A 25,894-nucleotide genomic window follows, 5' to 3' on the forward strand; every position below is an offset into this window, starting at 1 on the left:
CAAGTTTTCTAGATGGCAGCACATCCTGAATCCTGACCTGTATGATGCGCATCCAGTTAGAAAACAAAACACTGACACGGAAACAAAGAGAAACTGGTGGGTGGATGCTGTGAAAGCTGGATGGTAACCTAAATTGATAGTGAAATCAAATAAAAGCGACAAACGATAACGGGAACCAAATGTTGTGGCTACACATAGTGGTAATGCCAGAGGGTGCAGAAGCGGGTGGTAGCAACTACTTCCAAACCACTCCTTGCTAATATAAAAATACTAGATAAATAAATAGTGTTTAAGATAAAATGTGCATTTCTATTAAATTTTAGTGGCACACAGGATGGTATTTTTAAGTGGGGTGAGGGAATTCCCTTCTGGTTGCATATTTTTCACCTTTAGGGCATACCATAAATTAAATGCATTGGAAGCTACTAGTGGCGACGCTGAATGGGAACACAAAATTATTTTAAATAGCTAGTGCTCTGTCCGCAAAATATTGCACAATAAAATCTCTCACACAAACATAAACATTTTTTGCTTAGATTTATTTATGACACTGGAAGCCGGTCAGCCGGAGCATTTTTCACCGGAACAGTACTCCCTCCTGTTCCCTTGATCTTTGGTTGATTGGTTGATTTGGTGTTTTAAGTCCACTTTATGCACAGTAAGGCTAATCGGGACTGGACCTACAGTTTGAAGTGGGATCCGAACCACTTGTGCCTCCCCAGGACTCGAACCCGGGACCCCTTGATTACAAGGCGACGACGCTACCACTGCGCCATCGGGAGGCCCTCCCTTGATCTTTGGTAGCCTACGAACATAGTCTATGGTACGAATAGTGGGCAGAGCGCGAACTGTATTTTTTTTCGGTCACATGTAGCACCGTGCCATGAAGGCAGATTTAGGGGACCTACGCCCCACACATTCTCGATCTCGGCCATTTGGAGCCGGACCCTGCGGCCGAGCGGTTAGCACATCGCGCTGCGACGCCAAGGTTCGAATCCCGCTCGGGCTTGGTTGTTTGTGAATGTCCATTCATCAATTTCATCACTTCATCACTCATCCCCATCTTCGCAAATTAGCCAAGAGGCACAAAACGCGAAGTAAAATAAACTAAATCAATCAATCGGCCATTTGTGGGTGATGTGACCAGTACCACGCTCTGGGCGCATTATGCTGGGATAAGGCCGGAAAAATTCCGACCTTAGATCACCGAACCCGGGTCTCCCGCTTGGCAGGCAAACGCTCTGCCGACTAGACAACCTCTTCTTTTTAATATTCGCAAGCAAAAAGCAACTTGCACACGTTCCTCCACAACAACAAATACCATCTTGCCTTATACCTCTTTGTTCTATTGAATCATTTTCAATGTGTCACCATGAATCAATGTATTGAGTATACAAAAACAATTATATTTTTACTATTACATGAACTTTAAAATTCACGACGAACTATTATTTTTAAATTGCATTAGGAATAGGAATTAAATACTGTTTCTCGTACCGGCTCGGCGACTCGATCTCGCTACACGAAGTTATTGGGTTTGAATCCCGCCCTTTCCATCGGTGTTATTTGTAAGCGTCTCCTCATAATTTTCATCTAATCATCATCCATTATCATCTTTGTGATTAGCCAAATTGGCGAAAAAGCGAAGTAATACAAGAAAATGCACTCCTTTTATTTCAGGTATCTCCGCTGTAGGGTATACCGGTACACCATGATCATTTTTCATCAAAATTCCGAACACGCAGAGGTTTAGCCAGAATTTTTCACCTGAGGGGAGGGGTGTGAGTTTGTATTTGGGGGGTGTAAGGTTAAATTTTGAGCCAAAATGACCAAACGTTGGGCCATTGTAAAAAACGTTAGGGAGGTGTTGAGAATGTTTCGAAGGGTGTAAGGGGATGTTGTGGGTGTGGGGATAAATCCCTGCGAACGTGTATTTCCGATTTTTATTGTGTGCATTTTTCAAAATTTCCTGCGTTATATCAACAGTTTTCTGCAATTTCATTGAATTTGTAATTATGCATTTCAAGTTTGCACGTTTCCTTAAAACGCCAATTTTTGAAGTAAAAATATGCATTTGATTTTTTCTACAGAGGTGCAGAAATAATCAAACTTCAAGTACACAAAATCATACAGTCGATTATGAACTGTATGGTGTTAAGTTCCCCGTTCGTGAAAATTGGAAGAGAAATCTACACTTTTCAGTGAATTTTATATAATGGTAAGATAACAAAGTTAAGATTAATTTTCAGATAACGCTTATTAAAAAGTAGATACTTGAAGCTTTCCAATGAGGTATATTTGAATTTTTTCCTCCTATGGAATACAATTTTACAAGCGCGTAAACCGAGGGCTCAATATTTTTGTCGCGGATAGTAGTTAAATGATGCGCTGTACTATTACAATTAATAATAGTTAATATTACAGGTTTTACGTAAGCATCAAATAGTGTAAAACATATTAGACATGAGTCTTCTGGAATTTTCTTCCCTCTTTCAAACTTATACCATAGTCTATGCTTATACCTAGCCCTAGGTGAAAATCAGCTCGTTCAACTGGAAAAAAAATATTGAATTACCGTATTTGCCGACTTAAAAGACATTTGTACTTTTTTTTAGTAAAAAGCTTTATCACTGAATTTATAATTAACTTGCAGTATTTCAAACATAAAGAAATATGTAGCTAAGTCCACTATCAACAAGTAAATTTACCTAATCTAACTAGAAAGAATACATTTAATCTTCTTCGTCACATCACACACCGAAAGGAAACAAGAAAGAAATCCTCTAAATCAGAACAGAGAAAATTTTCGGAAATGAAGGTAATCAAAAACTGAGTCTCGGCGCATAAGACGCGCCCTGTTTTTCAGACATATTTTTAAGAGGAAAACGTGTGTTTTATACGCCAGCTAGTACGATAAATTTACATTCTCGATATTGTGTCTTAATGATATTTATTTTTCAAAAAAAAGCAAGTTGTGCAAGTGAAATATATTTCCACATTGTACCATTGCGTGTGGTCAAGGATCATATTAGGAATTGAAGCTTTCCTGGCGACGTGATTCGAACAGGTGTTCTCTGGTTACCAGCCAAGTTAAATCGGCGTTAGATGAAACCTGAGTTAATCGGGACAAAGCAGAAAGGAAGACAGAAAAGCACCACAAAAAGGAAATTCAAGAAGAAAAGGGAATACTGCAGATGGTGAGCATCTTGCAGTTCTTGTCTCCAGCTTATTAGCAAGCAGGATATGCTTTTGCGCAATTGAATTCACAAGGGACACGATTGATTGATTGATTTGGATTATTCTACTTCGCTTTTCTGACACTTTTGGCTAATCGTGAAGACGAGGATGAAGGATGACTACCTTGCTACTCTTAAAGCTCGGCTGGACTTTCGCTGACGCCAGCAAAGCCATTTCCGAAATTTCCTAGCCGGCCTCCGTGGCGGAGTGGTCAGCGCAGCGAGCAACGACGCCAGGGGTCCCTGGTTCGAATCCCGGCCTGGGCATGGGTGTTTGTGAGTGTCCCTTCATCAATTTCATCATATCATCACTCATCATTCATCCCCCATCTTCGCAATTAGACAAAAGTGGCATAAAAGCGAAGTAAATTAAACTAAACCAATCAAAATTTCCTCTCCTTTCAAAAAAGTTGCTATGATATTCAAAATTTAGAAAAATTACATCTGCTTAGCATTCTGGTCAATTTTTGATTGGTTTGCATTTCCTGTTGTATGGGTGTTATCAATAGTTTATTAGAGGCGCCGACTTCAAAACACACTCCTCACAAAAAAAATGGAATATTGTTACCTTAGACCAGTGGCGCAACCACAGGGGGGCATGGGTACATTGCCCCCTCCCCAACCTTGGACGAAAGCCATTTCTAGGGAGGCAAACATTGAAATGAAGAAAAGCATGGCTAGCAGAATCGAAGAGTAGCAGGACAAAATGATACTCAAGATGGAATTAGTTGTCATATATTTCTTGCATTTTTTCAGACGGCCAAGAGCACCTGCAGGGGGGCATAGAGGGGCAATTGCCCCCTCGATTTCAAATTTTATGCAAATAACAATACGTTTCGAAAAATTGTCTTGCTCGCTTCACTCGCATTATCTGCTTTTCTTACAGTCTCATCAAGTTCAGAGCCATAGCTAGGGGGCGGCAGGAGTCGGACCTGGGCACCGAACGATCTAAATTAAAAAAAGTTGTAAAAGAGAGAATACCATGGCGCTCAGTGAAATTATTTGCGCCCTATTGTATTAAGTTTGCCAAAATTGGATCTGAAAATTTTCTTGCACGATTCACTCGCAATATGATTCTTCTCTATAATGCATTGTAAATTACTAGAGAGAGGAATAAGACCAAATGTTTACTTCAGACTGTTGTTGCTTAACATTTTTGTATTAAACGTATGAACAATCGTTTTGAGGAAAAGGAGCACATACATGTGAGAGACAATTTATATCATTTTTGCTGTTGGTTTGTTATGAGGTGTATGAATTGATTATGTAATGTATTTAAATAATATACTTATTTGTATTAAAGAAACATTGAATAAGTGCACAATTTTGTGTTAACATGTTGCATATTTATTTTCTTATTTCACGTCGCTCCATGTTGCATGTGTAAAACATATGTTCTACATGAAAGTTACACATGTCACATGTCCAAATGGAATTATATTCGTAATTTTGTCGTTCAAAAATACAGTTTGTGTGCTTGTCTTCCATTACTAGCTAAAGTGAAATTGAACGTGTTGAAAAAATACCAGAAAAGAATGATAATAATAATAATAATAATAATAATAATAATAATAATAATAATAATGCCATTATTATTGCTGTTATTATTCATATTATTCTTCTTATTATTATTATAATTGGCACGTTTATCCTCCTGGTACTTATCCCCACAGACAAAAATTCGTGGTTGCTCCTCTGCCTTAGACAACAGGTGATAGACACGACCTTGGAATGCAACAACACATGGTATCTGTCTGGTCGACGTTCTCGTCTATTCGCCGACATATGACACAGTGTCTATCGTCTGTTGCCTAATATAATAATATTCCAAACTTGTTGTGCCTAATATAACAATATTCCAAGAGTGTATTAGTGGGGGCAAGAATGCAGCCATGCTCCTCCCCCCCGCACCCCTAGTTTCCCTATGGCAACCTGAATTTTCAACTTTACTAGGCTATACTCCTTCTTCCAGTTCGAAAACCAGTCCAAGAAAGGCGAGAGCTGATGACTGCGACCTTTCTTTCCCTGCAACAGTTTTGTGTTGATTCGGTCACAAAACTTCCGTTCCGTCGATACCTGTGGGTTCACTTTCACATATGACACCACTAACACTGGGTTCACCATCACTAGCACTTGGCGACTTAACAATTTTCTTTCTAATTACAATTACAAAACAAATTACAAACTTATCCATTTTTTTAAACTGGCCGGTAAGGAACTAGCAATTTAGCAAGCATGCAAACTGCTATAATCTTTCAGTTTACACTAGATAAATTAGGTTTTTGGTTTCTTGAATAATGTGACGATAATTTAAGGGGCGAAATAATTATCGAATCAAGATGGAGAATGTTTCATAACCATGTTATTGATAATAGCACGTATCCAAGGTGGGGATCAGGGGGTCGAGCCCCCTGCAGGAGATCTTTCTGTTTACACTGCATAAATTAGTTTTTTAGCTTCTTGAATAATGTGGCTATAGTGTAAGGAGAGTAATTATCGAGGCAAGACAGAGAATGTTCTATAACCCTATTATTAATAATATTGCATGTAAACTTTTCTTGAGCTTTCGTTGTTGTTGTCACAGCGAACGCGATAATTGTGTAAAGATTTATCATCATTTAGAAGCTGCACAACAAAGATAGTGCCACGAGTAGGACGATTTGTTGTATTATTTATTCTTTGGAAAGCGCGAAAGGGAACGTTCGTGAATGTGAGGCAGTACAACAGAATCGGTAGTAATTCGAAAATGAAGAGGACTAGTAACACAATTTCCCATAAAGTACCGAAGTCTACTTCTAGTTCCAGTTCGGGTCTTAAGTTGAAGACATTGACGACTGTCGAAATCCCGCAGCCTCAGTGTAGTGTTAGTTCAGGGTCAAGAGCCGAAGGTCTCTAAAGTGAATATTTCAGCAGTACCGGATATTGGAGCGGTTTATAATAATAATAATAATAATAATAAAAAAAATAAGCTGCACAGATCAACTCTAAATCAAAGTTTTGAGTGAACATTTATTTGTGCCCGGGCCAAATTTCATGTATGCAGCCCGAGACTTTCGTGGGATAAAAATGACTTTTATTTAAGCCAACTGGGTTCGACACACCAAACATTTAACTGCCATAAAGGGACAACCGATAATTTTATGAATGTCAAGAAGAGAAAGCAAGAAGATGTTGCATATGTAGCCATTTTAGCGGAAATTTCAGTCTCTGCCAGGACCCAAACCAGGATTTCTGGCATATCGTGCCATTGCTCTACTGGCATACCAGGATTTCGGAATGGGTGGGGGACATATACTTTTTTCAGTAGCCAGTCCTCATTTTGCCATCCTTTTCTGCCTTCGACGTTCCATTTTTTAATACGGGGCCAAAGGGGGGTTATCACCCCACCAACACTTCCTTGGCAAGCCACTGGAGATAAATGAGTGAGCATTTTATCATATTGGGAGACTAAACTTTAGATATGTTGTGAACGGAAGGGTTTTCACTGTCCATTAACTTCTTCGCGATCCAGCTGTTTTCGAGAAGACTTCCTTTGTTTCGTGCCGAATATGACAAGACTTGCAGGTGCGGAAGCTGTGACAGACAATTTTGAAGACTTCGAGTGCTTAGGCCTGAATATGAACAATTTGGTGGGTTTAAGCTTTGATAAGAGCTGCAAACATGGAAGGACAAGACACACCAGTGGTGTTCAGGCTCGAATCAGATATAAAAATTCCGAGAGCTGTCTGCGTCCACTTAGCAGCCCACAGTTTAAATCTCGCGTTGTCGAGTGGATTGTCCATCCCGTGCATGTGTAACAGCTTCGTAAAAACACTCAGACACCATACATTTTTTGATGTCTGATTAGAAGATACGGACAAACACGTTGTGATAAAAATGGCAGCCGCCTTAAACGGTGGCTACAATTCAATTGCTCCCCATTTTTTTTGCTTCCAGACTATGGCTAGGCCTTGTCTACCAAGAGAAAGTAAACTTTCCTTGCCCCCCCCCCTCCCCCATTTAGGCACCAAAAGGCCACCACTGCCCTTAAACATACACTTGTGATGTGAGGATCTAACTATACCCCTTAAAAATATGTTGTTCAGTCCCCCAACCCCCCGAATGGAATTTCTGGATACGTGCCTGTGTGAGGTTGACTGAATTAAGTTATTTCTGTTACTTTCTGCCAAGTTTTGTCTAATCGCTACAATGAATGAAGGAACGCACATACGAAGAACAAGTGTGCCCAGGTTCAGACACGTAGCCAGGGGGGAGGGATAAGGGGGCTGAACCCCACCGAAATACTACATATATCTAATTTAAATGTAATTTTTATTGTTAATACCAGAAATAAAGTTATAACCACAGTAGAAACTGCATTACATCAAAAGAAGTTTAGTGTATAATAGAGGAATCAAGTTATATTTTTATATTCTATCATTTAATCCAAAAAATAAATAATCCAAAACTTACAGTTTTTTTTGTGAGAGGTCACAGAATATAAACTTTGAGTTAAATTTACCACTCACTGTTAAAGTCTTTTTTTAAGGCGAGGAGGGACAATTTCCCCTAGGTCTTTCTCGCTGGGGCAGCTGCTGATCACTGTTGCCAACTTCGCTCTTTTGAAGCCACATCTGGCTCTTTCGTGCACTCGTTTGACTGTGAACTGTGGCACCCGCCCTCTGCCCCACTATGATGCCACCACTGGCTCCGGCCCATAAATACCAACTTTTGCCACGAGTGTACATTTTGCACGTGACGTGATATTCGTATAGCTATAGGCTGCGTCACCCACCTCTTCTTCCCTCCCCATGTATTTTTATATATAGCGCTGTGGCTAAGATGAAGATGACAATTTTGTTATTCGGGCACCCTTTATTTTCGATTTTATATTAACATCATTGGATTATTGAGATGGGTGATGCCGCCAAATCTAGGCGGTGAAAACTAAGAATAAATTGCCATCACTTTAAAGCTAATGGTAATAGCAGCACTCCCACCCCTCTGACAACTAAAATTACCCTAGTGGGCACTTTATGCAGCCTTCGTTAATCTAGCTCCTTGAAAGTCCTCTTTAGCTATATTAATGATGAAATCTAGCTCTATTATGCACATCAGGTTTGGCAACACTGCCAGGATGGCCGTAGGAGGCAAGGAGAAATGCACTAGGCTTATGGGACCATTATTTATTCGTTCTCTCTGGAATATCAAACATCCGATGACGTAGAAAAGTACATGGACGGAAAAAGGACACGTTGAACTATGTCATAATAGTAGGAAAAGTCGAAACTCCCATTTGATGAGCCGTAACTTGAAGTTGAAGTTGATGTCCCATAAGGAATACATGGGATTCGGTAAATACTACTTCATCATATTTTTCAAAAATCGTATAAGGCTTAATAATCAACTTAGGAAACCGCTTCCACTTGCCACATGGGGAGAAATTCATACTCTTCATTTCTGGCGGAGATCTTTTTAGTAGCATTACTCATTCCGACGATATTGGAATAAATGCATGCCTGGTGCGTAATTGTCCCTCTTCGCCTTAACGATTGTGTAAAAGTTAATAACAAAATGCAATAACTATGATTTTCAGTACACTAACTGTACAAAATATATGAATAATAATGGACAACAATTGTGTTAGATATGTATTCACTGAAACGGCGGATCGAGTGGCAACGTCCACCATTTATGTAATAATAACAATAAATTTGGATTAAAATTGGTATAGTTTTAATAACTTGTTATTTTACAATAATAACTATTATAATTATTATTGTCATTATTGTTTGTTCTAATCAAGTTTTATCTATGGCCTGACCCCCTCTACAAATATTTCTGGCGACGTCCGTGCTGATAAGGGAGGAGCCCCCCGAAATAAAATTCTGGCTACAGGCCTACCCAGGCTGGGATTCGGACCCGGAACCCCTGGTGTCGTAGCACGTAGAATTATCTTATTATATTATTATAATATCTATCTAAACATAGAATTATCATAATCATATTATAAATTAAAATTAAATGATATGTATTAGCAATTATTATTACAATAAAGAGAGAACCAAAAAGCGAGACATTTTCGTATTTTAGCCAGGAGCTGCGATTGCTTGCCACAACTGAGGGGGCGGGGGCAAGGGCAATTTATTTTCTATTGGTAGACGAGTTTGAGTTCTTGTTTTAGGTCCACTTTTATGCACTGGTAGGCTAATCGCGACTGAACATACAGTTTCAAGTAGGATCCGAACCACTGTATGCCTCCACCGGGTCTTGGTAGACAAGTCTTAGCATTCTGCAGGTGCAACAGTGGAAAAAGTGGGGGCAACTGTCCTCCATGACCCCTAATCGCCACCACTGCTGGTAGCCTTACATCAATGGTTATAATACTAAAACTACGAAATATTGCAGTGCAGACAGCAGACTTCTTGAACCTACCTATCTACACACAGTGACGCCGCCAGAGGGGGGCAGGGGAACTGGCGCCCCTCCCCTCCAGTCAGACACTTCACCTTTCGTCAACAGAAGTTAATTAATGAGATATGGAATAATAACATAGTTAATTTCTAAGAGTATGACTACCTTTATCTATGGTATGACGATTTTCACCTTTTCTAAGTGGTGTATTCTGCATGATATAACTTTTCCTGCTTCTAATACCAACTTGATTAAAAAATATTAATTTGTTTTAGTATATATACATATATATGTGTGTGTGTGTATGACTTTCGTTCAAGATTCAAGCGCCGACCTGGACATAGGTGATATCTCATTCATTTATGTCCTGTAATCGTCGCGATTAACCTAAGTTTTAATCAGTTTTAAGAACTTGAAAAAAAAAGCATTGAATGTGGATGGCTTTAAAACATGACGAACATTCTGAGTACCACAAAACATCATCTGTAGTACGGACAAATTATTCGAATCGTGGGTCGTTAGTGACAACGCTAACTAGTAGACATTCAAAGGTGATTCAAGATTTGTTGGTTGATTTGGTGTTTTAAGTCAACTTTATGCACAGTAAGGCTAATCGGGGTTGGCCCTACAGTTTAAAGTGCCTACAGAGGGTGTCGAATCCGGGACCAAAGGTGATCCACGAAAACCGACAGCCAGTTGTTGTGGATGCATCGCGGTTTCTTGCTATTCAGGGACTTAATTTTCGAGATGATGAGTTTGAGGCAAACCTTAACAAAGGGAATAAATTCGATACTCTTGAAGTTAATTTCAAAATGAGGGGATATTTTTCGGAAATGTATTGAACTTGAACCTTAAAATGCAAATTACACTCAAAAAATTCGATTCAAAACAAATTAATATGCGTAATGTCCACAATTATTCTCAGCAAAATAAGCCAGGAAGTGGAAGAGGCAAAGTATTCGCTCGCACTGATGTCAAATGAAACAAAATACATTGCGAGAAAGGAACAGGACAGATATTTGTATCGCGGCCAGGTAAAAGAACGCTTTTTAGGATTTGCCACTCTTCAATCGTTAGATGCAGGTTCGCTCTTTCTCGTACATATCAAAATCGAAGAACTTTTTCCAAAGAACTCCATAGGTGCCTTGTGTAGCACAAACATACGTTGGACGTTGGAGTCGGTTCGAGTGGTGGTAGAGTAAGAGGTGCACCAGGGTTAGAATATTTCTTGAATTATGAGATAACTGTAACTTTTTTCAGATTTTTATTCCTGTGATAACATTTCCCTGAAACGTGAAACGAAGATTTTGCCCAAAACTATTCAGCGTTACGAAGATGGAACGAAAGTACTCCAGTTAATGGATTTCTCCGAAATCCGAGGAAAGTATAAATTGGCATTTCACAAGGTTCATACTCTAGTTGTAACATTTTCCAGTTTCCAATGCAGCGTGTGAAAGAACCTTTTCGTGTTTGAAACCTTTGAAAAGCTTTGATCGAAACAGGATACCAGCTGTCTCGTTTGGTTGTCCTTGCTATTGAGAAGAAATGTCAAGTCCTGGACGTATCGAAGGTGAGCAATGTGTTCTCCAAAGCACATACAACAACTACAGGAGAATTACACTTTACTAAGTGACTCTCGTTGTTTCTAATACTTAAGAAGATTAATTTCTTCCAACGTCATGTTTATATTGCAAGAAAATTAAACTCTTCGAAAAAAATTTCGTCCGTCATTTATATTATGATCTTATAAGTTCAATATTTATATCAGTACTTTCATTTTAAGAAAGACCATGAAATATAAAAGTCTTGCAATACTGAAATAGGCCACTAGAAACAACGCAACTTGAGGCAGTTCCCTCGAATAATGATTGTTTTAAGTCCATTTTATGCACAGTAAGGCTAATCGGGACTGGACCTACAGTTTAAAGTGGGATCCGAACCACTATGTGCCTCCACCGGGTATCGAACCTGGGACCCCTTGATTACAAGGCAACGACGCTACCACTGCGCCATTGGGAATGCCCTAGTTCCCTCGAATAATAATAAAAATAATTAATTCCTTTATTAAAGCGAGTCATATGGAGCTTTGGCGACTCGTGGCTTTTTTGGGGTGTAGGAAGAAGTTATGGTAAACCTGCAGGCCCATGCACAAGGTAGGGCAAGGGGCCCTTGCCCCGCTTGAACTATGAATTATTTTTATGTGAACCTATAAAAACCTTGCAAAATAGCATTGACTATATTTTAGATTTTGCAAGAATTTCGATTTTATCCCCCCTCTCCCTGTAGTTGTGTGGATTGAGGATAGATAATAGAAAGTTCTGCTTAAACTCTGAAATTATTCTAAATGCCTAAATTGTGCTAGGATTTATTATTATATTTTTTAAGATAACTGTAGTTTTAAGTTAATCTACTTTTCGAGTTTTGAACTTGCGTTACTTATTCACTAAATTTATGTAATATTGTTAATCTTCCCACAAAACTGCGTGCAATGGTTCAACAGACGAAATGGATTCAGCATAGAACTTGAAAAGGTTTGGGAAAATTGTTTGTTTAGAGTGCCACACACGTAAATTTGCCGTTGCGTAGAAACGAATTTTCGTTTCGTCTCCCTCTCTCTTAGCATCACGTGTTCTACCCTGCTCGAAAACCTTCGCTATTGTTGCCATATTGTCATTCCATTCCTGGACACACTCGCGCAAACTTCATTGAAAACAATTGAACAGCGCTCCAGCTCGCGGTTCCCACCGGTCAGCAGGGACGGCAATGTGGCAATATAGCACGGCGTAGTCGTTGCTTCTTTTATGCAGTGCATGTTCATTGGCTAGCTAGTAACTAGTGTTGCCAACTGTAATAATGAAGCACTATTTCTGTCACGGAAGGGGAAAGCAGGTAAAGTGGCGGTGAGTTTTGTTGCATTGGAAGCACCATATTTTTATTTTATACTAAGTATTTGACCGGTTTGACGTTGTGTGCGTGTATTGCGTGTGTGTATGTAAAAGTGTGTGTTTGCTAATGAACGTTAAATTCCATAATGCCTCCAGTTCTGTCGAAGTTGAATTCAAAAACCTTGCATAGCCAAGCTCGGGAAATTCTAAGCAATTCAACTCTGGCTCCGGCAGGTGTTCTTGTAGAAATTGCATAGAGGAGGCTGTCATTTTTGCTGCTTAATGCGATACATATTGTTTTCTGTGTTAAAATTGCCATGCTTTGATGGGTGACCAAGTTCATAGCAGGGCCGGCGGAAGGGGAGGGCGAACCGAGCGGCAAAATTTGAAGAGAAGAAAAAAATAAGCCTATTGAAAACTGTGATCGAGCGAGATATTCTTTTGCGCTGAATAGTATTGAAATAGCATAAGAAGTCACATTATTTATTTTATATTTTGATGTTTTAGTTAGGAATATATTGATTTTCAATTTTCCGTTGCTGCGTAATGACCGGGGGGGGGGGGGTCGAAATAGAGCGGCATCTGCCGCCACCTCCCAGGGAGGCAAAATGACTAGCGCCGGCCCTGGTTCATAACAAAAGAAAAAGCCGCGCAGCTTATCGTCTAGTGGCAGTATATGTACTTGTTATTGTTGTCGAAGCCGGCATCCTTTGTAAATGTACAATAAAGGCAACCGACTGTCGCAGATCTGAGAGAGGAAATAATAATACTGTTTGAGGAGGAGTGTTATGGTGCAATTGTAGCGGTTTAACACGTTGGCATGTTATTATCTGCCGTTGCAGTTCCATACCAGTGTATACGGGTTTTGGGAGTGAAAAGTTAGAACGCCACCAGTGCATTAATGCAATGAAAAATAATATATATATTTTTTTATTTTGTTTGAAATCACTCAAATAAGGAATCGTATGAAGAAGTCTTCTTTGCAGCATTTTTGGTAATTTTACTTATGTGTTAGTTCATATTTTGCGAATTTTTAGTCCATATGTATGTAGCTACATACAAAGCCACTTGTTAATACATATTAATCCTAGTCCTGGTATAATGCATGACGTTTAAAACTCAACGTTAGATAGACCTGAATTCTCTAATTTTATTGTTGTACGTAACAGCTGTGCATCGGCGCACTGCAGCGATTTTTCTATCTGCTCCATTAGCAACACTGCTTCTTTAGTTGTTTCGCGCATAGCACGGCAGAATTAACTGCGCTGGACTCTACCCCCAACCTTCTACCGATTTCCTGCCATAAAATTTCCTCACGAACAAAATCGGGCAGGATAAAGAAAAGATAGAGGATGGATCGTGGCATGGTTGTAAAAATCTTGTCGCTGTGTAGGCATACTCCCTTTTATTTGAAACATGTCTGCTGGTGAAGTAGAAATTAGATTTTACGTAATTTTATTTTTATTTCCTGAAAATATATTCCTTTGAATTAGATTTTCCTCTCCCAGAAACTCACGTTCATAGGTGCCAACAAGGATCAAACTGTGCTAGGTTTAGTTACATTCTATTTTGCTTGGGTTGACATCACTGATTGAGGAAAGGCTCTATGCTTCCTCGCTGGGTGCTTTAAAACCACAACTTACCCCCTGCCCCATTCCCACTCCTCACCCATCTGTTTGTAGTGCTACCAGCGAGGCTCCTCAGGTGGGACAACAAAGCGTGTGTGTCCATCGTCGTCGAGCTGCGGCTGGAGCGAGCGACAGCAGTAAACTCTTGACAGTAGCTAACCTAGTCAATTGTACGTACATTGCTCCAAAATTTTATAACGCGCATTATTATTATTAAACTCCTAAAAAGTAGAGAACTAAAAGCAAGTATAAATGAATTGTAGGAAGTTCCTCACTTCCTATAGAGCGACCAAGGAAAAAACCTTTGCCGAAATGTCCGCCCAGCTTTCCCTTCTTCCGTTCAGCTCGGGCCGTAAGATAGCATGCTTTACCCTGCCCCTCCCCTCCAAGCGGGAGTACGGTGCACGGGAGTCGCGGGTCTGCGCAGGTTATGTTGCTTGTGGTTTACTATACATGGAGGATTCGCCCCTGATATGGAGATAAACTCGTAACCAAGTAGTAAAGTTAGGCAGTAAACGTCCACTCTAAATAAAAGGCAAACACAAAAAAACACTATACATGAATTAAATTATTATTATTATTATATTTATATATAGTGTTTTCGGGCGTTTTAATGTGACTGCCCCAATAATATTTTGTCCCCCCCTTCCGCCCCCCCCAGTCACTTTTCCCTGGCGCCGTTACTGTCTACACAACAATCACATTCATTTACGCAAGGACAAAACTGAATTTTTTACAAATTTGTTATTTTCGTAGCTTTTTACATGTTCATTTTTAAGGATGCCATGGTTCGAGGCAGTGGCGCAGGAACGGGGGGGTACAGGGGTACATTGTACCCCCTCAAATTTTTGAAGGGGGTACTGTACCCCCTAAATCCGTAAATCCCGTTGTACCCCATGTACCCCCTTAGATAACTTGACAGACGCAGGGTGCTACTGTTAAAGGAACATATTTTCAATTCGCTCAATAAAAAAGATTTAGGTATATTGTTTATAACTTACAAGCATTATCTAATTTATCTTATTTAGCTACCACAGAAATTCAAACCATTGTAAACTTATTCTACTACATTGTGCTTGCTACTATGTAGTTAGTTCATTGACCTGTGTTCTTGGAAACCTCTTTAAGGATATGAAAATTGTGTAAAATTTCTGTGAAACGATGGAATCAGATAAAGTTTACTCTCAGAAAATCACGCTCCAGATGAATGCTCCTTTGCATAAGGTGGGTACACATTTCTAAAGAAGTGGTCGCGTCGATTCAAAGATAATATATATATATATATATATCTTCATCAGAAGAGTATGTGACTGACCTTTTCTTTTGAATTTTTCAAATGGAATTTTCCGAAACAAAATACTTACACAAATGAGACGAGGCATTGGGGGGGTGCAATGTACTCCTGTACTTCATAACTTTGTAAGAGGGAAAACTATACTTAAACCTATATTATTAGAGGGAAAACTATGCTTAAACCTATATTATTAAGAGATTTTTTTTAACATAGAGATGATACTGAAACAAGAAAAGTCTGTGTTTCCTCTCAAATTTCGAAACGAGCGAGGCGATACTTGATGTCCGAGATGATCTCGTTCGAAACTCTGGTATCACATTTGAAGAAATTGGTAAAGAAAAATAATTAAATTACTGTGTGTCTTATCAGATATACCAAGCGTATAATTTATTGACGCCCCATGGCTCAAATTTCATTACAAGTACATAACATTACAAGAAAGAATTACAAATGGACCAATGGGCGTCTGATGGGCGCATGATTGCTTTGCTATATAAGCTCTGTGAACTAGATGAGAAAAATCTCACAGCCACAACAAAATACGGTGGGGATGGGTAATGGTATGTGGCTGTAAGAGTGCCAATGGTGTTGGGGATTTGTGTTTCATTGATGGTACAATGGACCACACATGTTACATCAACATTTTGAAGGCGCACCTACCCAACTCAGTGATCATTATGGGGCTCACTGGTGGCTACATGTTCACCCAGGACAATGACCCGAAACATTCAGCCATCAACACCAAGCTCTGGTTATCGTACAACACCCCACGCTGGATGCAAACAACTCCTCAATCACAAGACATTAATCCTATCGAGAATGTATGGCATATTTTTGAAGAAAGAATCCAAGAACACCACATTTTCAACAAAAACGACCTCAAGCGCGTTTTGTTAGACGAATGGGGCCAGATTACCCGACAAACAACAGATACCTTGCTGAAATCAGTCCCACAACGGTTGCAGGAAATCATCAAGAGGAAAGGGGACCCAAGCAGGTATTAAGGATGTAACGCACACCTCAGTGGCGTACGCAAGGGGGGGTACGGCCCATACAGCACAACATGGTTTCAGATATGTTACGGATACGTAACTCTTGAAACATTGTAACATTGCAGCAACATTGCGAAACATTACTGTGATGTTTCAGGTATGTTTCAGCAATGTAAAAATGTCCGCGAATCTAACATAACATTCGTAATGTTACAGAAACATGTCAGTGCAACATTACAGAAACGTGTCAATGTAACATTGCAGAAACATGTCAGTGTAACATTACAGATACATTTCCATAAGGTTTTGTGATATTTCAGCTACATTACAGTGATATTATTTCACATTATTGTTATATTGAATGGAATCAGTACTGTATTCATAAATGGAATATTTGAGGGGGTTTGGGGTTAAACCCCCTTCAAAAATTATTACAATATTTACTTGTAAATAATTTCCTGAAAATAGAATTCACAGTATTTCTTTTAAAATCAAGTATTGTGATGGTGTGAAAGTGCCAGAGGTCTTGGGTCTGAAACCTCATTAGGCATGATGCTTAATATTTATTTTATCTCCCATCAATTGACCACATATCTCAATTAATCTAGTCAGGAGAAAAAGTGCATAAAATTGCCGATTATGCATTCGTTCATGTCAGACAAAGCTAGCGTTAAAAAAAAAAAAACCTTTAGACACCTCAAAAGAAAATATGAAACATTAAACTGGTAATCATCATTAATACCTTCAATTGTTTACAAAGGAATAGAGTTTTACATGCAATAACAAAGCTCTTTGTGGTTTGCTGTGCCACGTCACAAGGATGGTTGGATTGAGGGTGATGTTATCAGCATCATGCTCCAGTCACTTTTCACCCACTTTACCAAATGATGATAGACTGGAAGCATGTAAACATTTTACTAAATACTAAAATTTACTTTGTGCATTGTGTTACTTTACGATGAAAAATCTGGTACAATAAGGTATATTCTATATATTAATTACAAAAGAATGAACAGATAATTTGAGCATATCATCCCAAATAAAAATTCAAAATTAATGTAACAGTTAAACTGCAAACTTGCATGTTTGTAATTTACCACCACCTTGTACATAGCTATTGTGAATTATTTACACCATTTAGATTCTAATAATATTGGTTCTGAAACATTATGCGTTATTCTGGAAACATCTGAGATACCTTATTGGATACTTTCTGGAGATCATGCAGAGTGACCTAAAAGTTACCTGAATTGGCAGTCTATACATTTGATAAGAATATCCTACATACTTACATAATTGGAGAAATTGACCACAAAGTTGGCAACCGTTAAGTATGCTGTGTCACCCCAAGGTCTGCGGAGCCATGGATTATTATTATTAAAAGAATCAGTAAAAAATAAAAAATTGGAAAACTATCAGTTCACAAGAAAAAAGAGCAAAATGGACACAAGCTAAACTTGGGCAACTTTTGGGAACTAACAATATAAATAAGAATTGAACAATAACAGCAAATCAAAGTTTAAAAATTGATGAAATGTGTTTTGACATTCTCTACAATCTTGAAAATGTGCAGTATCAGAGGTTGTGCTTGCCAGTCAGAATTATCAATGCTATTACTGTTTCTTGTGAGAAATTTCCATTGTCTTGTTGCTTCAAAGATGTTCTACGATTTCCTACATTACCATTTCTTCATGAAAACAATTTTACATAGATTTCCTAACTTATACCAAAACATTTCAAAATGAGAACATGCAGGACATGATTTTTGAATGATTTATATTATATCTTTCATTGATTTTCAAAATGGTTGTGCTAGGCTAGGTTCGTCAGTTTCAGAATACACTGTGAGAAATATAAATAAGAACCTTGCAGTGAAGGGATCCCAAGTTCAATACCATGTGAAGGCACATTGCACAGTGGTTGGAATCCCACTTTAAATTGCAGGTCTACTCCCGATTAGCCTATCTGCACATTAAGTGGACTTCAAACAACAATTCACACATGAAACAAATATAAAAGGATAAGTATTATCAAAGGAATATATATTTTTTCACAAAAGAGTCTTTATTTTTTTGTCTAAATACATTTTTTTGTTCAGTTGAAATTTCTGCAGACCACAAGTTCTCACTCAGACAGCCTCAGTGGAACAACATTCAGTTTTACCTGTAAAGAGAATAATGTCATGTAACATCAATTCTGAATTAGCATTCTGTGGGCAGAAATATCATTTAAAGAAACAAAATTTTGCATAAGGTCATTCCACATCAGTTCAACCAGACCACGGTACCCATAATCTCAAACTTTCATGAAACTCGGCACATTTAATAATATTTTCATGATAGTGAGAAACCATAGTTTTTCTCTCTCTCTAAGTTGTTCAGTAATTCCTCTTTCTTCCATTCCCAAAGCCTCCAAGTGTGAGCTGCACTGTCCTGGAAGAAAAATTCTAGCTCCCTTACAAATTATTCAAACTTCTTTGAAATTTCACAACATTACCAAAATAATAGAAAGAAAATATGACAACGTATCACATTCACATTTTAGTACACCAATAAATTAGTAAAATATTACCAGATTTTAGGCCAAAAACAATGTTTACTACAATTTCGATTTTTCTTAGGTTTGATATATCATCTAACTAGCCCAGAAATAAAATAGATGGTGATTCATTCCTCCTCTGCTTTTTTTTAATGACTACCGGATTTTATACTTTTCACATTAACTCTTAAGAATATAGATATCATTGAAGCACATTTTTTGGAGTATAAAATTTTAAATAGCGTTTTCATGGATGCCAGGAACGCAGGGCATGGAAGGAAAAGCCAAACTGGTGCCTTACTACTGGACTACCAGATCCACTTGGCAATTGGACAATATCTTCACTACTTGAGAAGCGGTTGGAAAACTATGAAGTGTTTTTTGTTGAAAATGGCTGGCTAGTGCATGCTAGTACCTTGGTATATCAATAGCTATAATGAGCTCAAACACTACACAAAGTCTCATCCTAAACCGAGGGATCAAATCTACAAATTGTACTACAAGTTACATTCCTCGTTATTTTTATTCCATGTATTAAAAAGTTATAGTAGTATTCAACTACGTTTTAAGATGTGTCTTTGTCATAGTAAATGGAAATAAACTAATATTAGTAATTATAAAGGTAAGAACAAAACATTCATGTTTGACCACAGGATGTTTTCAGGTAGGGCCAAGCACTGATTTTTATTTCAAAAGGGAGGGGGGAGGCATATTTTCTCCATAATAGTGTCACTCCCTGAAAGAAACACCGTCAATTCAAAGTTATCATATTTCTGCAATATCCTTTTAATAATTCACTCAAATGACTGTGACTGAAATAAAATTATATGGGTGAAGTATGAAATTTTAAGGTGACACCTTCCTGGCATCCATGAAAACCTTATTTAAAATTGTATACTCCAAAAATTGATTCTGTGATATCTAGATTCTTAGAGATAATTTGAAAACTATAAAATGTGATATACATTTTTTAAAAAATCAGAGAAGGAATTAAAACACCATCAATTTTATTTCTGTGTAAGTTAGATTATATATATATGAAACTTTACTTTAAAAATATTTGAGTTAGTGTTGCAACTTTCCCTTTCAAAAAAATCGAAATTCTAGTAAACCTTGTTTTTGGGCCAAAACCAGGTAATATTTTACTAGTATACTGGAATATGAATGTCACATTTTTCTCTGAAATCTATATTGTTCGCTTAATGTTGTGAAATCTCAAAACACATTATATAATTTGAAGAGCGACAGAATTTTCTTCTTCTAGGACACTGCAGCTCACACTGGAAAGTTTGGGAATGGAATAAAAGAAAAGGAATAACTAAAAGTTGAAGGGGTCATAATTCAAGGTAAATACCAAAAAAATCATGTGGTTTCTCACCACAATGAAAGATGAAATGTGCTGAGTTTCATTAAAATTGAGGATCATAAGTTCTCAAACCCCTTTTGTTGGTAGAAACCCTCCAATGGTGGTTGTATGACCATTTTAGAAAAAAAAAACCTTATTAGTACATGTTTCTAGATATCAGAAACAATGTTCAAAAATATTTATTGTCTTTAGTCCTCCTGGAACATCCTTTTTCCAACATTACAAAGGCGTTTTTTTTTCTCATGTAGCAAATTACGGAAACCTCAATATCTCAAAAATCAGTAAAGCTAGAGACCTGAAACAAAATTCATTCTGTAGTTAATGAATCATACTTTCTATGATATTCAAGTATGTTTTGCTCAAAATTGCATCCTAAGAACAAAAATTAAGGTGGTAATTTGTGTAACAAGACAGTGGCCACGGTGGCTCAGTTGGTAATGCATCTGACTACCATGCTAAAGGTCCCGGGTTCGATCCCCGGCCGGTTCAAATCCAGGAACTTTTCTAACGGTGGAAGCGGCCCCGGCACCCACCCAGCGTCGAATAACATGGGTACCGGGGGGAAACCCCGGGGGCTAAAGGCGGTCAGGGGCGTGATGCTGATCACATCACCCCCACTCACGACTGGGTCAAGAAACATGGCCGTTTATGGAATTTTGACAGTTTCGGTTTTAAATATCTCAGATGGGTCTTTTTGAAAAATTCTGAAATTTGGAATGGAGGAAGCCCTGCATGAACCTAACTCACAGTAAAAATCTCAACTTTTAGACTCAACTTGTTTGGTAAATATGACATAACATATGCGATCTAATTTGTGACATTGGTGTGTAATGTTAAGCTACAGGTATACCTAGAATAATGAATGAAGCATTTCCTTTTTCTTTTTTAAAGTTGGGCTTAAAAAATCAGAAAATATAATAACATAGGATTTTAATAGTTGACTTACCAGAAATTAAAATTACAAGGTATGACAATTGAAGATCTGTGAAATCTGTCAACTTCTACATGAGCAAAAAAAGTCACGAGCAATTGTTGGAAAAATGGCTGGCCCAGGAGAACTAAATACAATATTTTTTGGGATATTGTTTTTAATATCTACAAACATGTACCAACATTTGTACTAAAAATGTTTTTTTTTTTCTAAATTGGTCATGCAACCAATTACATGGTTGGTTTGACATGGAATGACCCAGAATTGACATGAAACTATCCTTGAGTAAAATAAAAGCTAGCCATATATTTGAACTTTTGCAACCCATATCTGTTCTACAGGGCTACAAAATATTTTTACATTTCAGTCTTAATAAATACATTGTGTGTGTGTTTGTTGCAGCCAACTGATAAGAGGACGTGATAGAAATATGAGCAAAAGCATACTTATGCCTCGCTAGGGCTTCTAACCAAAGGCCACTTTTTATTAACCAAAACGACCTTTGTTCATCACAGTTTAAGACAGAATATCGCACAAATTTCCATGGAGTGGTTAGCACATTGCACTGCAATGATAGGGGTTCCAGGTTAGAATCCCAGCCTGGCCGTGGCTGAACTGCATCCATGAATAAAGAATTTCTAATAATAATAATAATATTTACAATTAGCAAAAATGTGGCAGAAAAGTAAAGTAATATAAACCAAATCAATCAATCATCACCGGCGGTCGGTAGATAGGCCTTGGTCCTCACGGGCTGTTGCGCCTCGGGTTATTACTATTTGGAAAAGAAGTTTGCATTTCATTTCATTTTATGAAAAGAAAGAAAATAAGGTATGCCTGAAGACGACCGGACCCCTCTCAGATTTTCTTCATATTTGGCATACTTACTAATTGAGGCCTGCTAATGATGAATCTGAAGTTAAAATTTGTTGGAAACTTCTAGAAATTGCAAAATAATTGTGAATTATCGACGCTAGCCCCACAAACCATTGACGTGTGGTTAGGTTAGGCAAACATAGTTAAAATTTCATGTCGTGGTAGTATCAGGATCTAGAAATTGCAAAATAATTGCGATCCATTGACGTGTGGTTAGGTTAGGCAAACATAGTTAAAATTTGGTGTCGTGGTAGTATCAGGAATATATATATTTTGCTTGTGAAACGAAAAATTTTGCAAAAAACGACGGTTACCAGCCCGAAAACTGATGCCTTATTTTAGCTTATTTTGCAATTTCTAGACGTTTCCGACAACTTTTAACTTTAGATTCGTGATTTGGAGGCCTCAATTAGAGAATATGCCAAATATGAAGAAAATCTGAGAGGGGTCCGGTCATCTTCAATCGTTCCGAAAATAACTACTGTGTTTACACTTGGCAAATATGGGTGGGGGGAGAGTTTTGCTAAGATTTCTTGCTATCTTTGACTTTACATGAATATTGTGGCTAGTGGCAGATATAAAAAAGGTGCTGATGCCATCACTGTACATTATGGAGTATATAATGGGAGATTACACTTTGAAACAAGCACAATAATGCATCCAGCACATGTGTAATTTCTACATGTTAATTTGGATCATCAACATAATGTTTTTTATGACTCCTTGAGCTAAAAAAAATACAAATTAGCCCATCACAGAACGTTATTACTTACTTGTTTTCTCTGTCTAGCCAAGTTTGTCCTGCACAAGCCACAACATCAGACACCTCTTGCTCTTTAGTATTTGGCTGGTGTTGGCAAACAGTGCCTAGAAGAAAAAAATCATGAATTGTATAAGGAATAATTCATTTGTATGCAAACTGAAATGCAAAATTTTCCATAATTTGAACCCGTTGACTAAGCAAGTAGAAAATATTGCATTTCACATAAACTACTTATAAAATTACAGAACAGTAAAATAAAACATTCTAGAAGTCTGACAATACTTCCAGTGCCTGCATAAGATACCATACTGCTATGCCAACACAAAATATCAAATGAGTGAAACATACTACTTATCCATTGCTGATTAACATGTATCTCTCATAACTAATAAAGAAGTAATAAAAAAGGTTCTAGCTGAATCACCTGGCAAAGCTAGTCACTCTATTATAATATACACTGTGTCCAGTCATGGCATGTGTCACTTTCAGAGGATTGCAGTTATTTAAACCAGTACCACATCTACTTTGTTTACAATTGCACTTCAATGTACATGGGCTATTTATTATTGAAGGGTTTAGTCACCAAATGAGAGCTGAACTAGTCAGAATTGAGTTTCAGAAGTAATTTAAAATTTGGCTGTAACTACTTTCACCAAGTGGTGAGAATACTCATGGAACTCTTTCACCAGGTTGTGAGAATAGCAGGAAGTACTGAAGACCAGAAATCACATTATAAGGTGTTGGAAGGTAATGGTTCCGAATGTTTAATGCTTTCTTTCAGTTTCATAGGAAGATTAAGTATTGCAAAATTGTAGAATTTATTGTTACAATAAATTTGAACCCTGGTGAAAGTAATTACAACTGTTTGGAATTCCAAAGTGCAACTCATTAGCAAATAAATAAAAACACGAAAAAAGTACCTTACGCAAGCATTTGTCGACAAGGCATTTTTCATTTGGAACACTTACAGCTATAAATGGTCCACCCAACCTAACCACAAAAGCATTTAGAGGCGTTTTTTGAAAACTAAAGAGCCCTAAACCTTACTTGCCTAACTTTATTAAGAAACCCCTTTGCATCATGCACACATGGCACTAGTAGTCCGTAATCAAGATGGTAGTAAACAAATAGCTGATTGCAATTGAGAAGTACATGTAATTGAAACATTAATCTCAAAGCAAAAACACAGAAAGTGATTGCTATACTCTGAAGTACATGTGTAAACAGACATTGAACCATGAAAAAATGCCTGTGTACCATAATGAAATTGTAATTAAACAATTGGAACTAGGACCAAACTATTTATGAATGTAATATTATCTTCATCACGTGATACACTAGTCCATACATGATACATTTTTCCAACTGCATGGTGTGGAGGTAAAAAAGTAATGATCGCCTGCATGTAAACACACACCAATGTAATCTTTATACCCACCAATAACTAAAGAATGTGTGTGACAGTGTAACAGGCCAGGTCAGGTCAGAGATTATTCGCATGCACAGATTAAAACCTGGTGAAACAACTCAAAGCTAGCTTCACTAGTCACTCTGTCAAAATTTTACTTTGGTGGATGCTGTATATTCCATATTTAGATCAAATTCTGATTACATAAGTTTGAAATAATGTGACAATTATATTTTTAAGCAATGTAATCACAGAGTTGGGAAAAGTATTTCTTGTGTGCATTGCTGATTTAAGGTAAATTATCACAATCACAAACACAAAAATTAGTTAGCAAATAAATTTAAAAAAAATATTGTTTCTGTTACTTGTTCTTTCACCCACTTCAAGCTGTGGTAATTGTAATGCAGCAACATTTCATTGCGTCCTGTAAAATTAGAATATGAATTATAGGAGTACCATGTAAATCATGCTGTGATCTTCAGTAGTAGCCTGTTCGCTAAGACTCGAGCTAAAATCCACACAGCTAAAAAAAATTGCACGGGACAATGCTGCAGCCTTCGATTTACGTATCGAAATCGCAGAATGAATTTGTAGAAACATATTTCTTATTAGATAAAAACTACTAACGTAACAACTTATGTAGCTCTAAGTATTCTACGCTTCTTCACTATGCACAGGGAGGTGAGAAACTTTTTTTAAGAGGGCAAGATTTGTACAAAATTAGAAAGGTGGTAATTATAATGTAACCGAAAAATGATACATTTTCAGCAACAAGTACTTTCCGTCTCTTCCATTCAATCTATTTTCGGTATACTATAAATGTGCACTGCTTATAGGTAAGCACTTTATTCCCTGTTATTTTAGTTTCATGAGGTGCGAGAAGTTCCATGCTTCTTCACATCATGTATTTTCAATTAAACAAACAAGACGAAATACTTCTTTAAACACTGGTTTGATAACGCCTGCCTTGTTTCCACTCACGTTCTCACACACGTTACACAACATAGATTAAATATGTAGCGTGCATAAGTATAACACAATTAAACACACTTTGGTATTAATAATATTCAACTTACCACTCAATAAACAACATTATTCTTCATAAGATGTGCACGACTCCCGGTCAGCGGAACGTAAACACAACATGGCCGCCTCAGAAAATTTCCCGGATGGCCGATGATGACTGAATCCAACGTTGCAATGTCTCCGAGACGTTCCAGAAACTAGACAATGAAACGATAACATTGCAATGTTTCAGAAACAAAACTGGGACTTCATGTGATGCTTTCTGTAACGTCAACGCGAAACCAGAATGTTAGAAACGTATATGAAAGATTGCAATATTTCTGAAATATGTCTGAAACTTGGTGTGCTGTATGGGGGGGTTGAACCCCCCCCCTTGAGCTTGTGAAATATTATGAAAAATGCTGTGGAAAAAAATGGCCAATTTTTTAGTCAAAGATCTGGGACAATAATATTACTATTACTACTTCTACTACTACTAATAACAATAATAATAATTTGAATTATTATCTCCATGCAGCATGGAAAAAAGCACAGCATTCCAAACACACGCGTCTTTCA

General features: G+C 37.7%; 1 long non-coding RNA gene across 1 annotated transcript; it reads right to left on the reverse strand.

The window, feature by feature from the left end:
• Positions 1-18,487: 18,487 nt before the first annotated feature.
• Positions 18,488-25,459, reverse strand: LOC145989405 (uncharacterized). Its single transcript, XR_014441840.1, has 3 exons — positions 25,387-25,459; positions 22,913-23,006; positions 18,488-18,591 (listed from the first exon to the last, which is right to left on the reverse strand). It is a non-coding gene; the product is annotated as an uncharacterized LOC145989405 (long non-coding RNA).
• Positions 25,460-25,894: the final 435 nt, after the last annotated feature.

The sequence above is a fragment of the Lepisma saccharinum genome, chromosome 6 (genome assembly GCF_977018435.1).
Source record: "Lepisma saccharinum chromosome 6, izLepSacc3.1, whole genome shotgun sequence".
Classification (NCBI taxonomy): Eukaryota; Metazoa; Arthropoda; class Insecta; order Zygentoma; family Lepismatidae; genus Lepisma; species Lepisma saccharinum.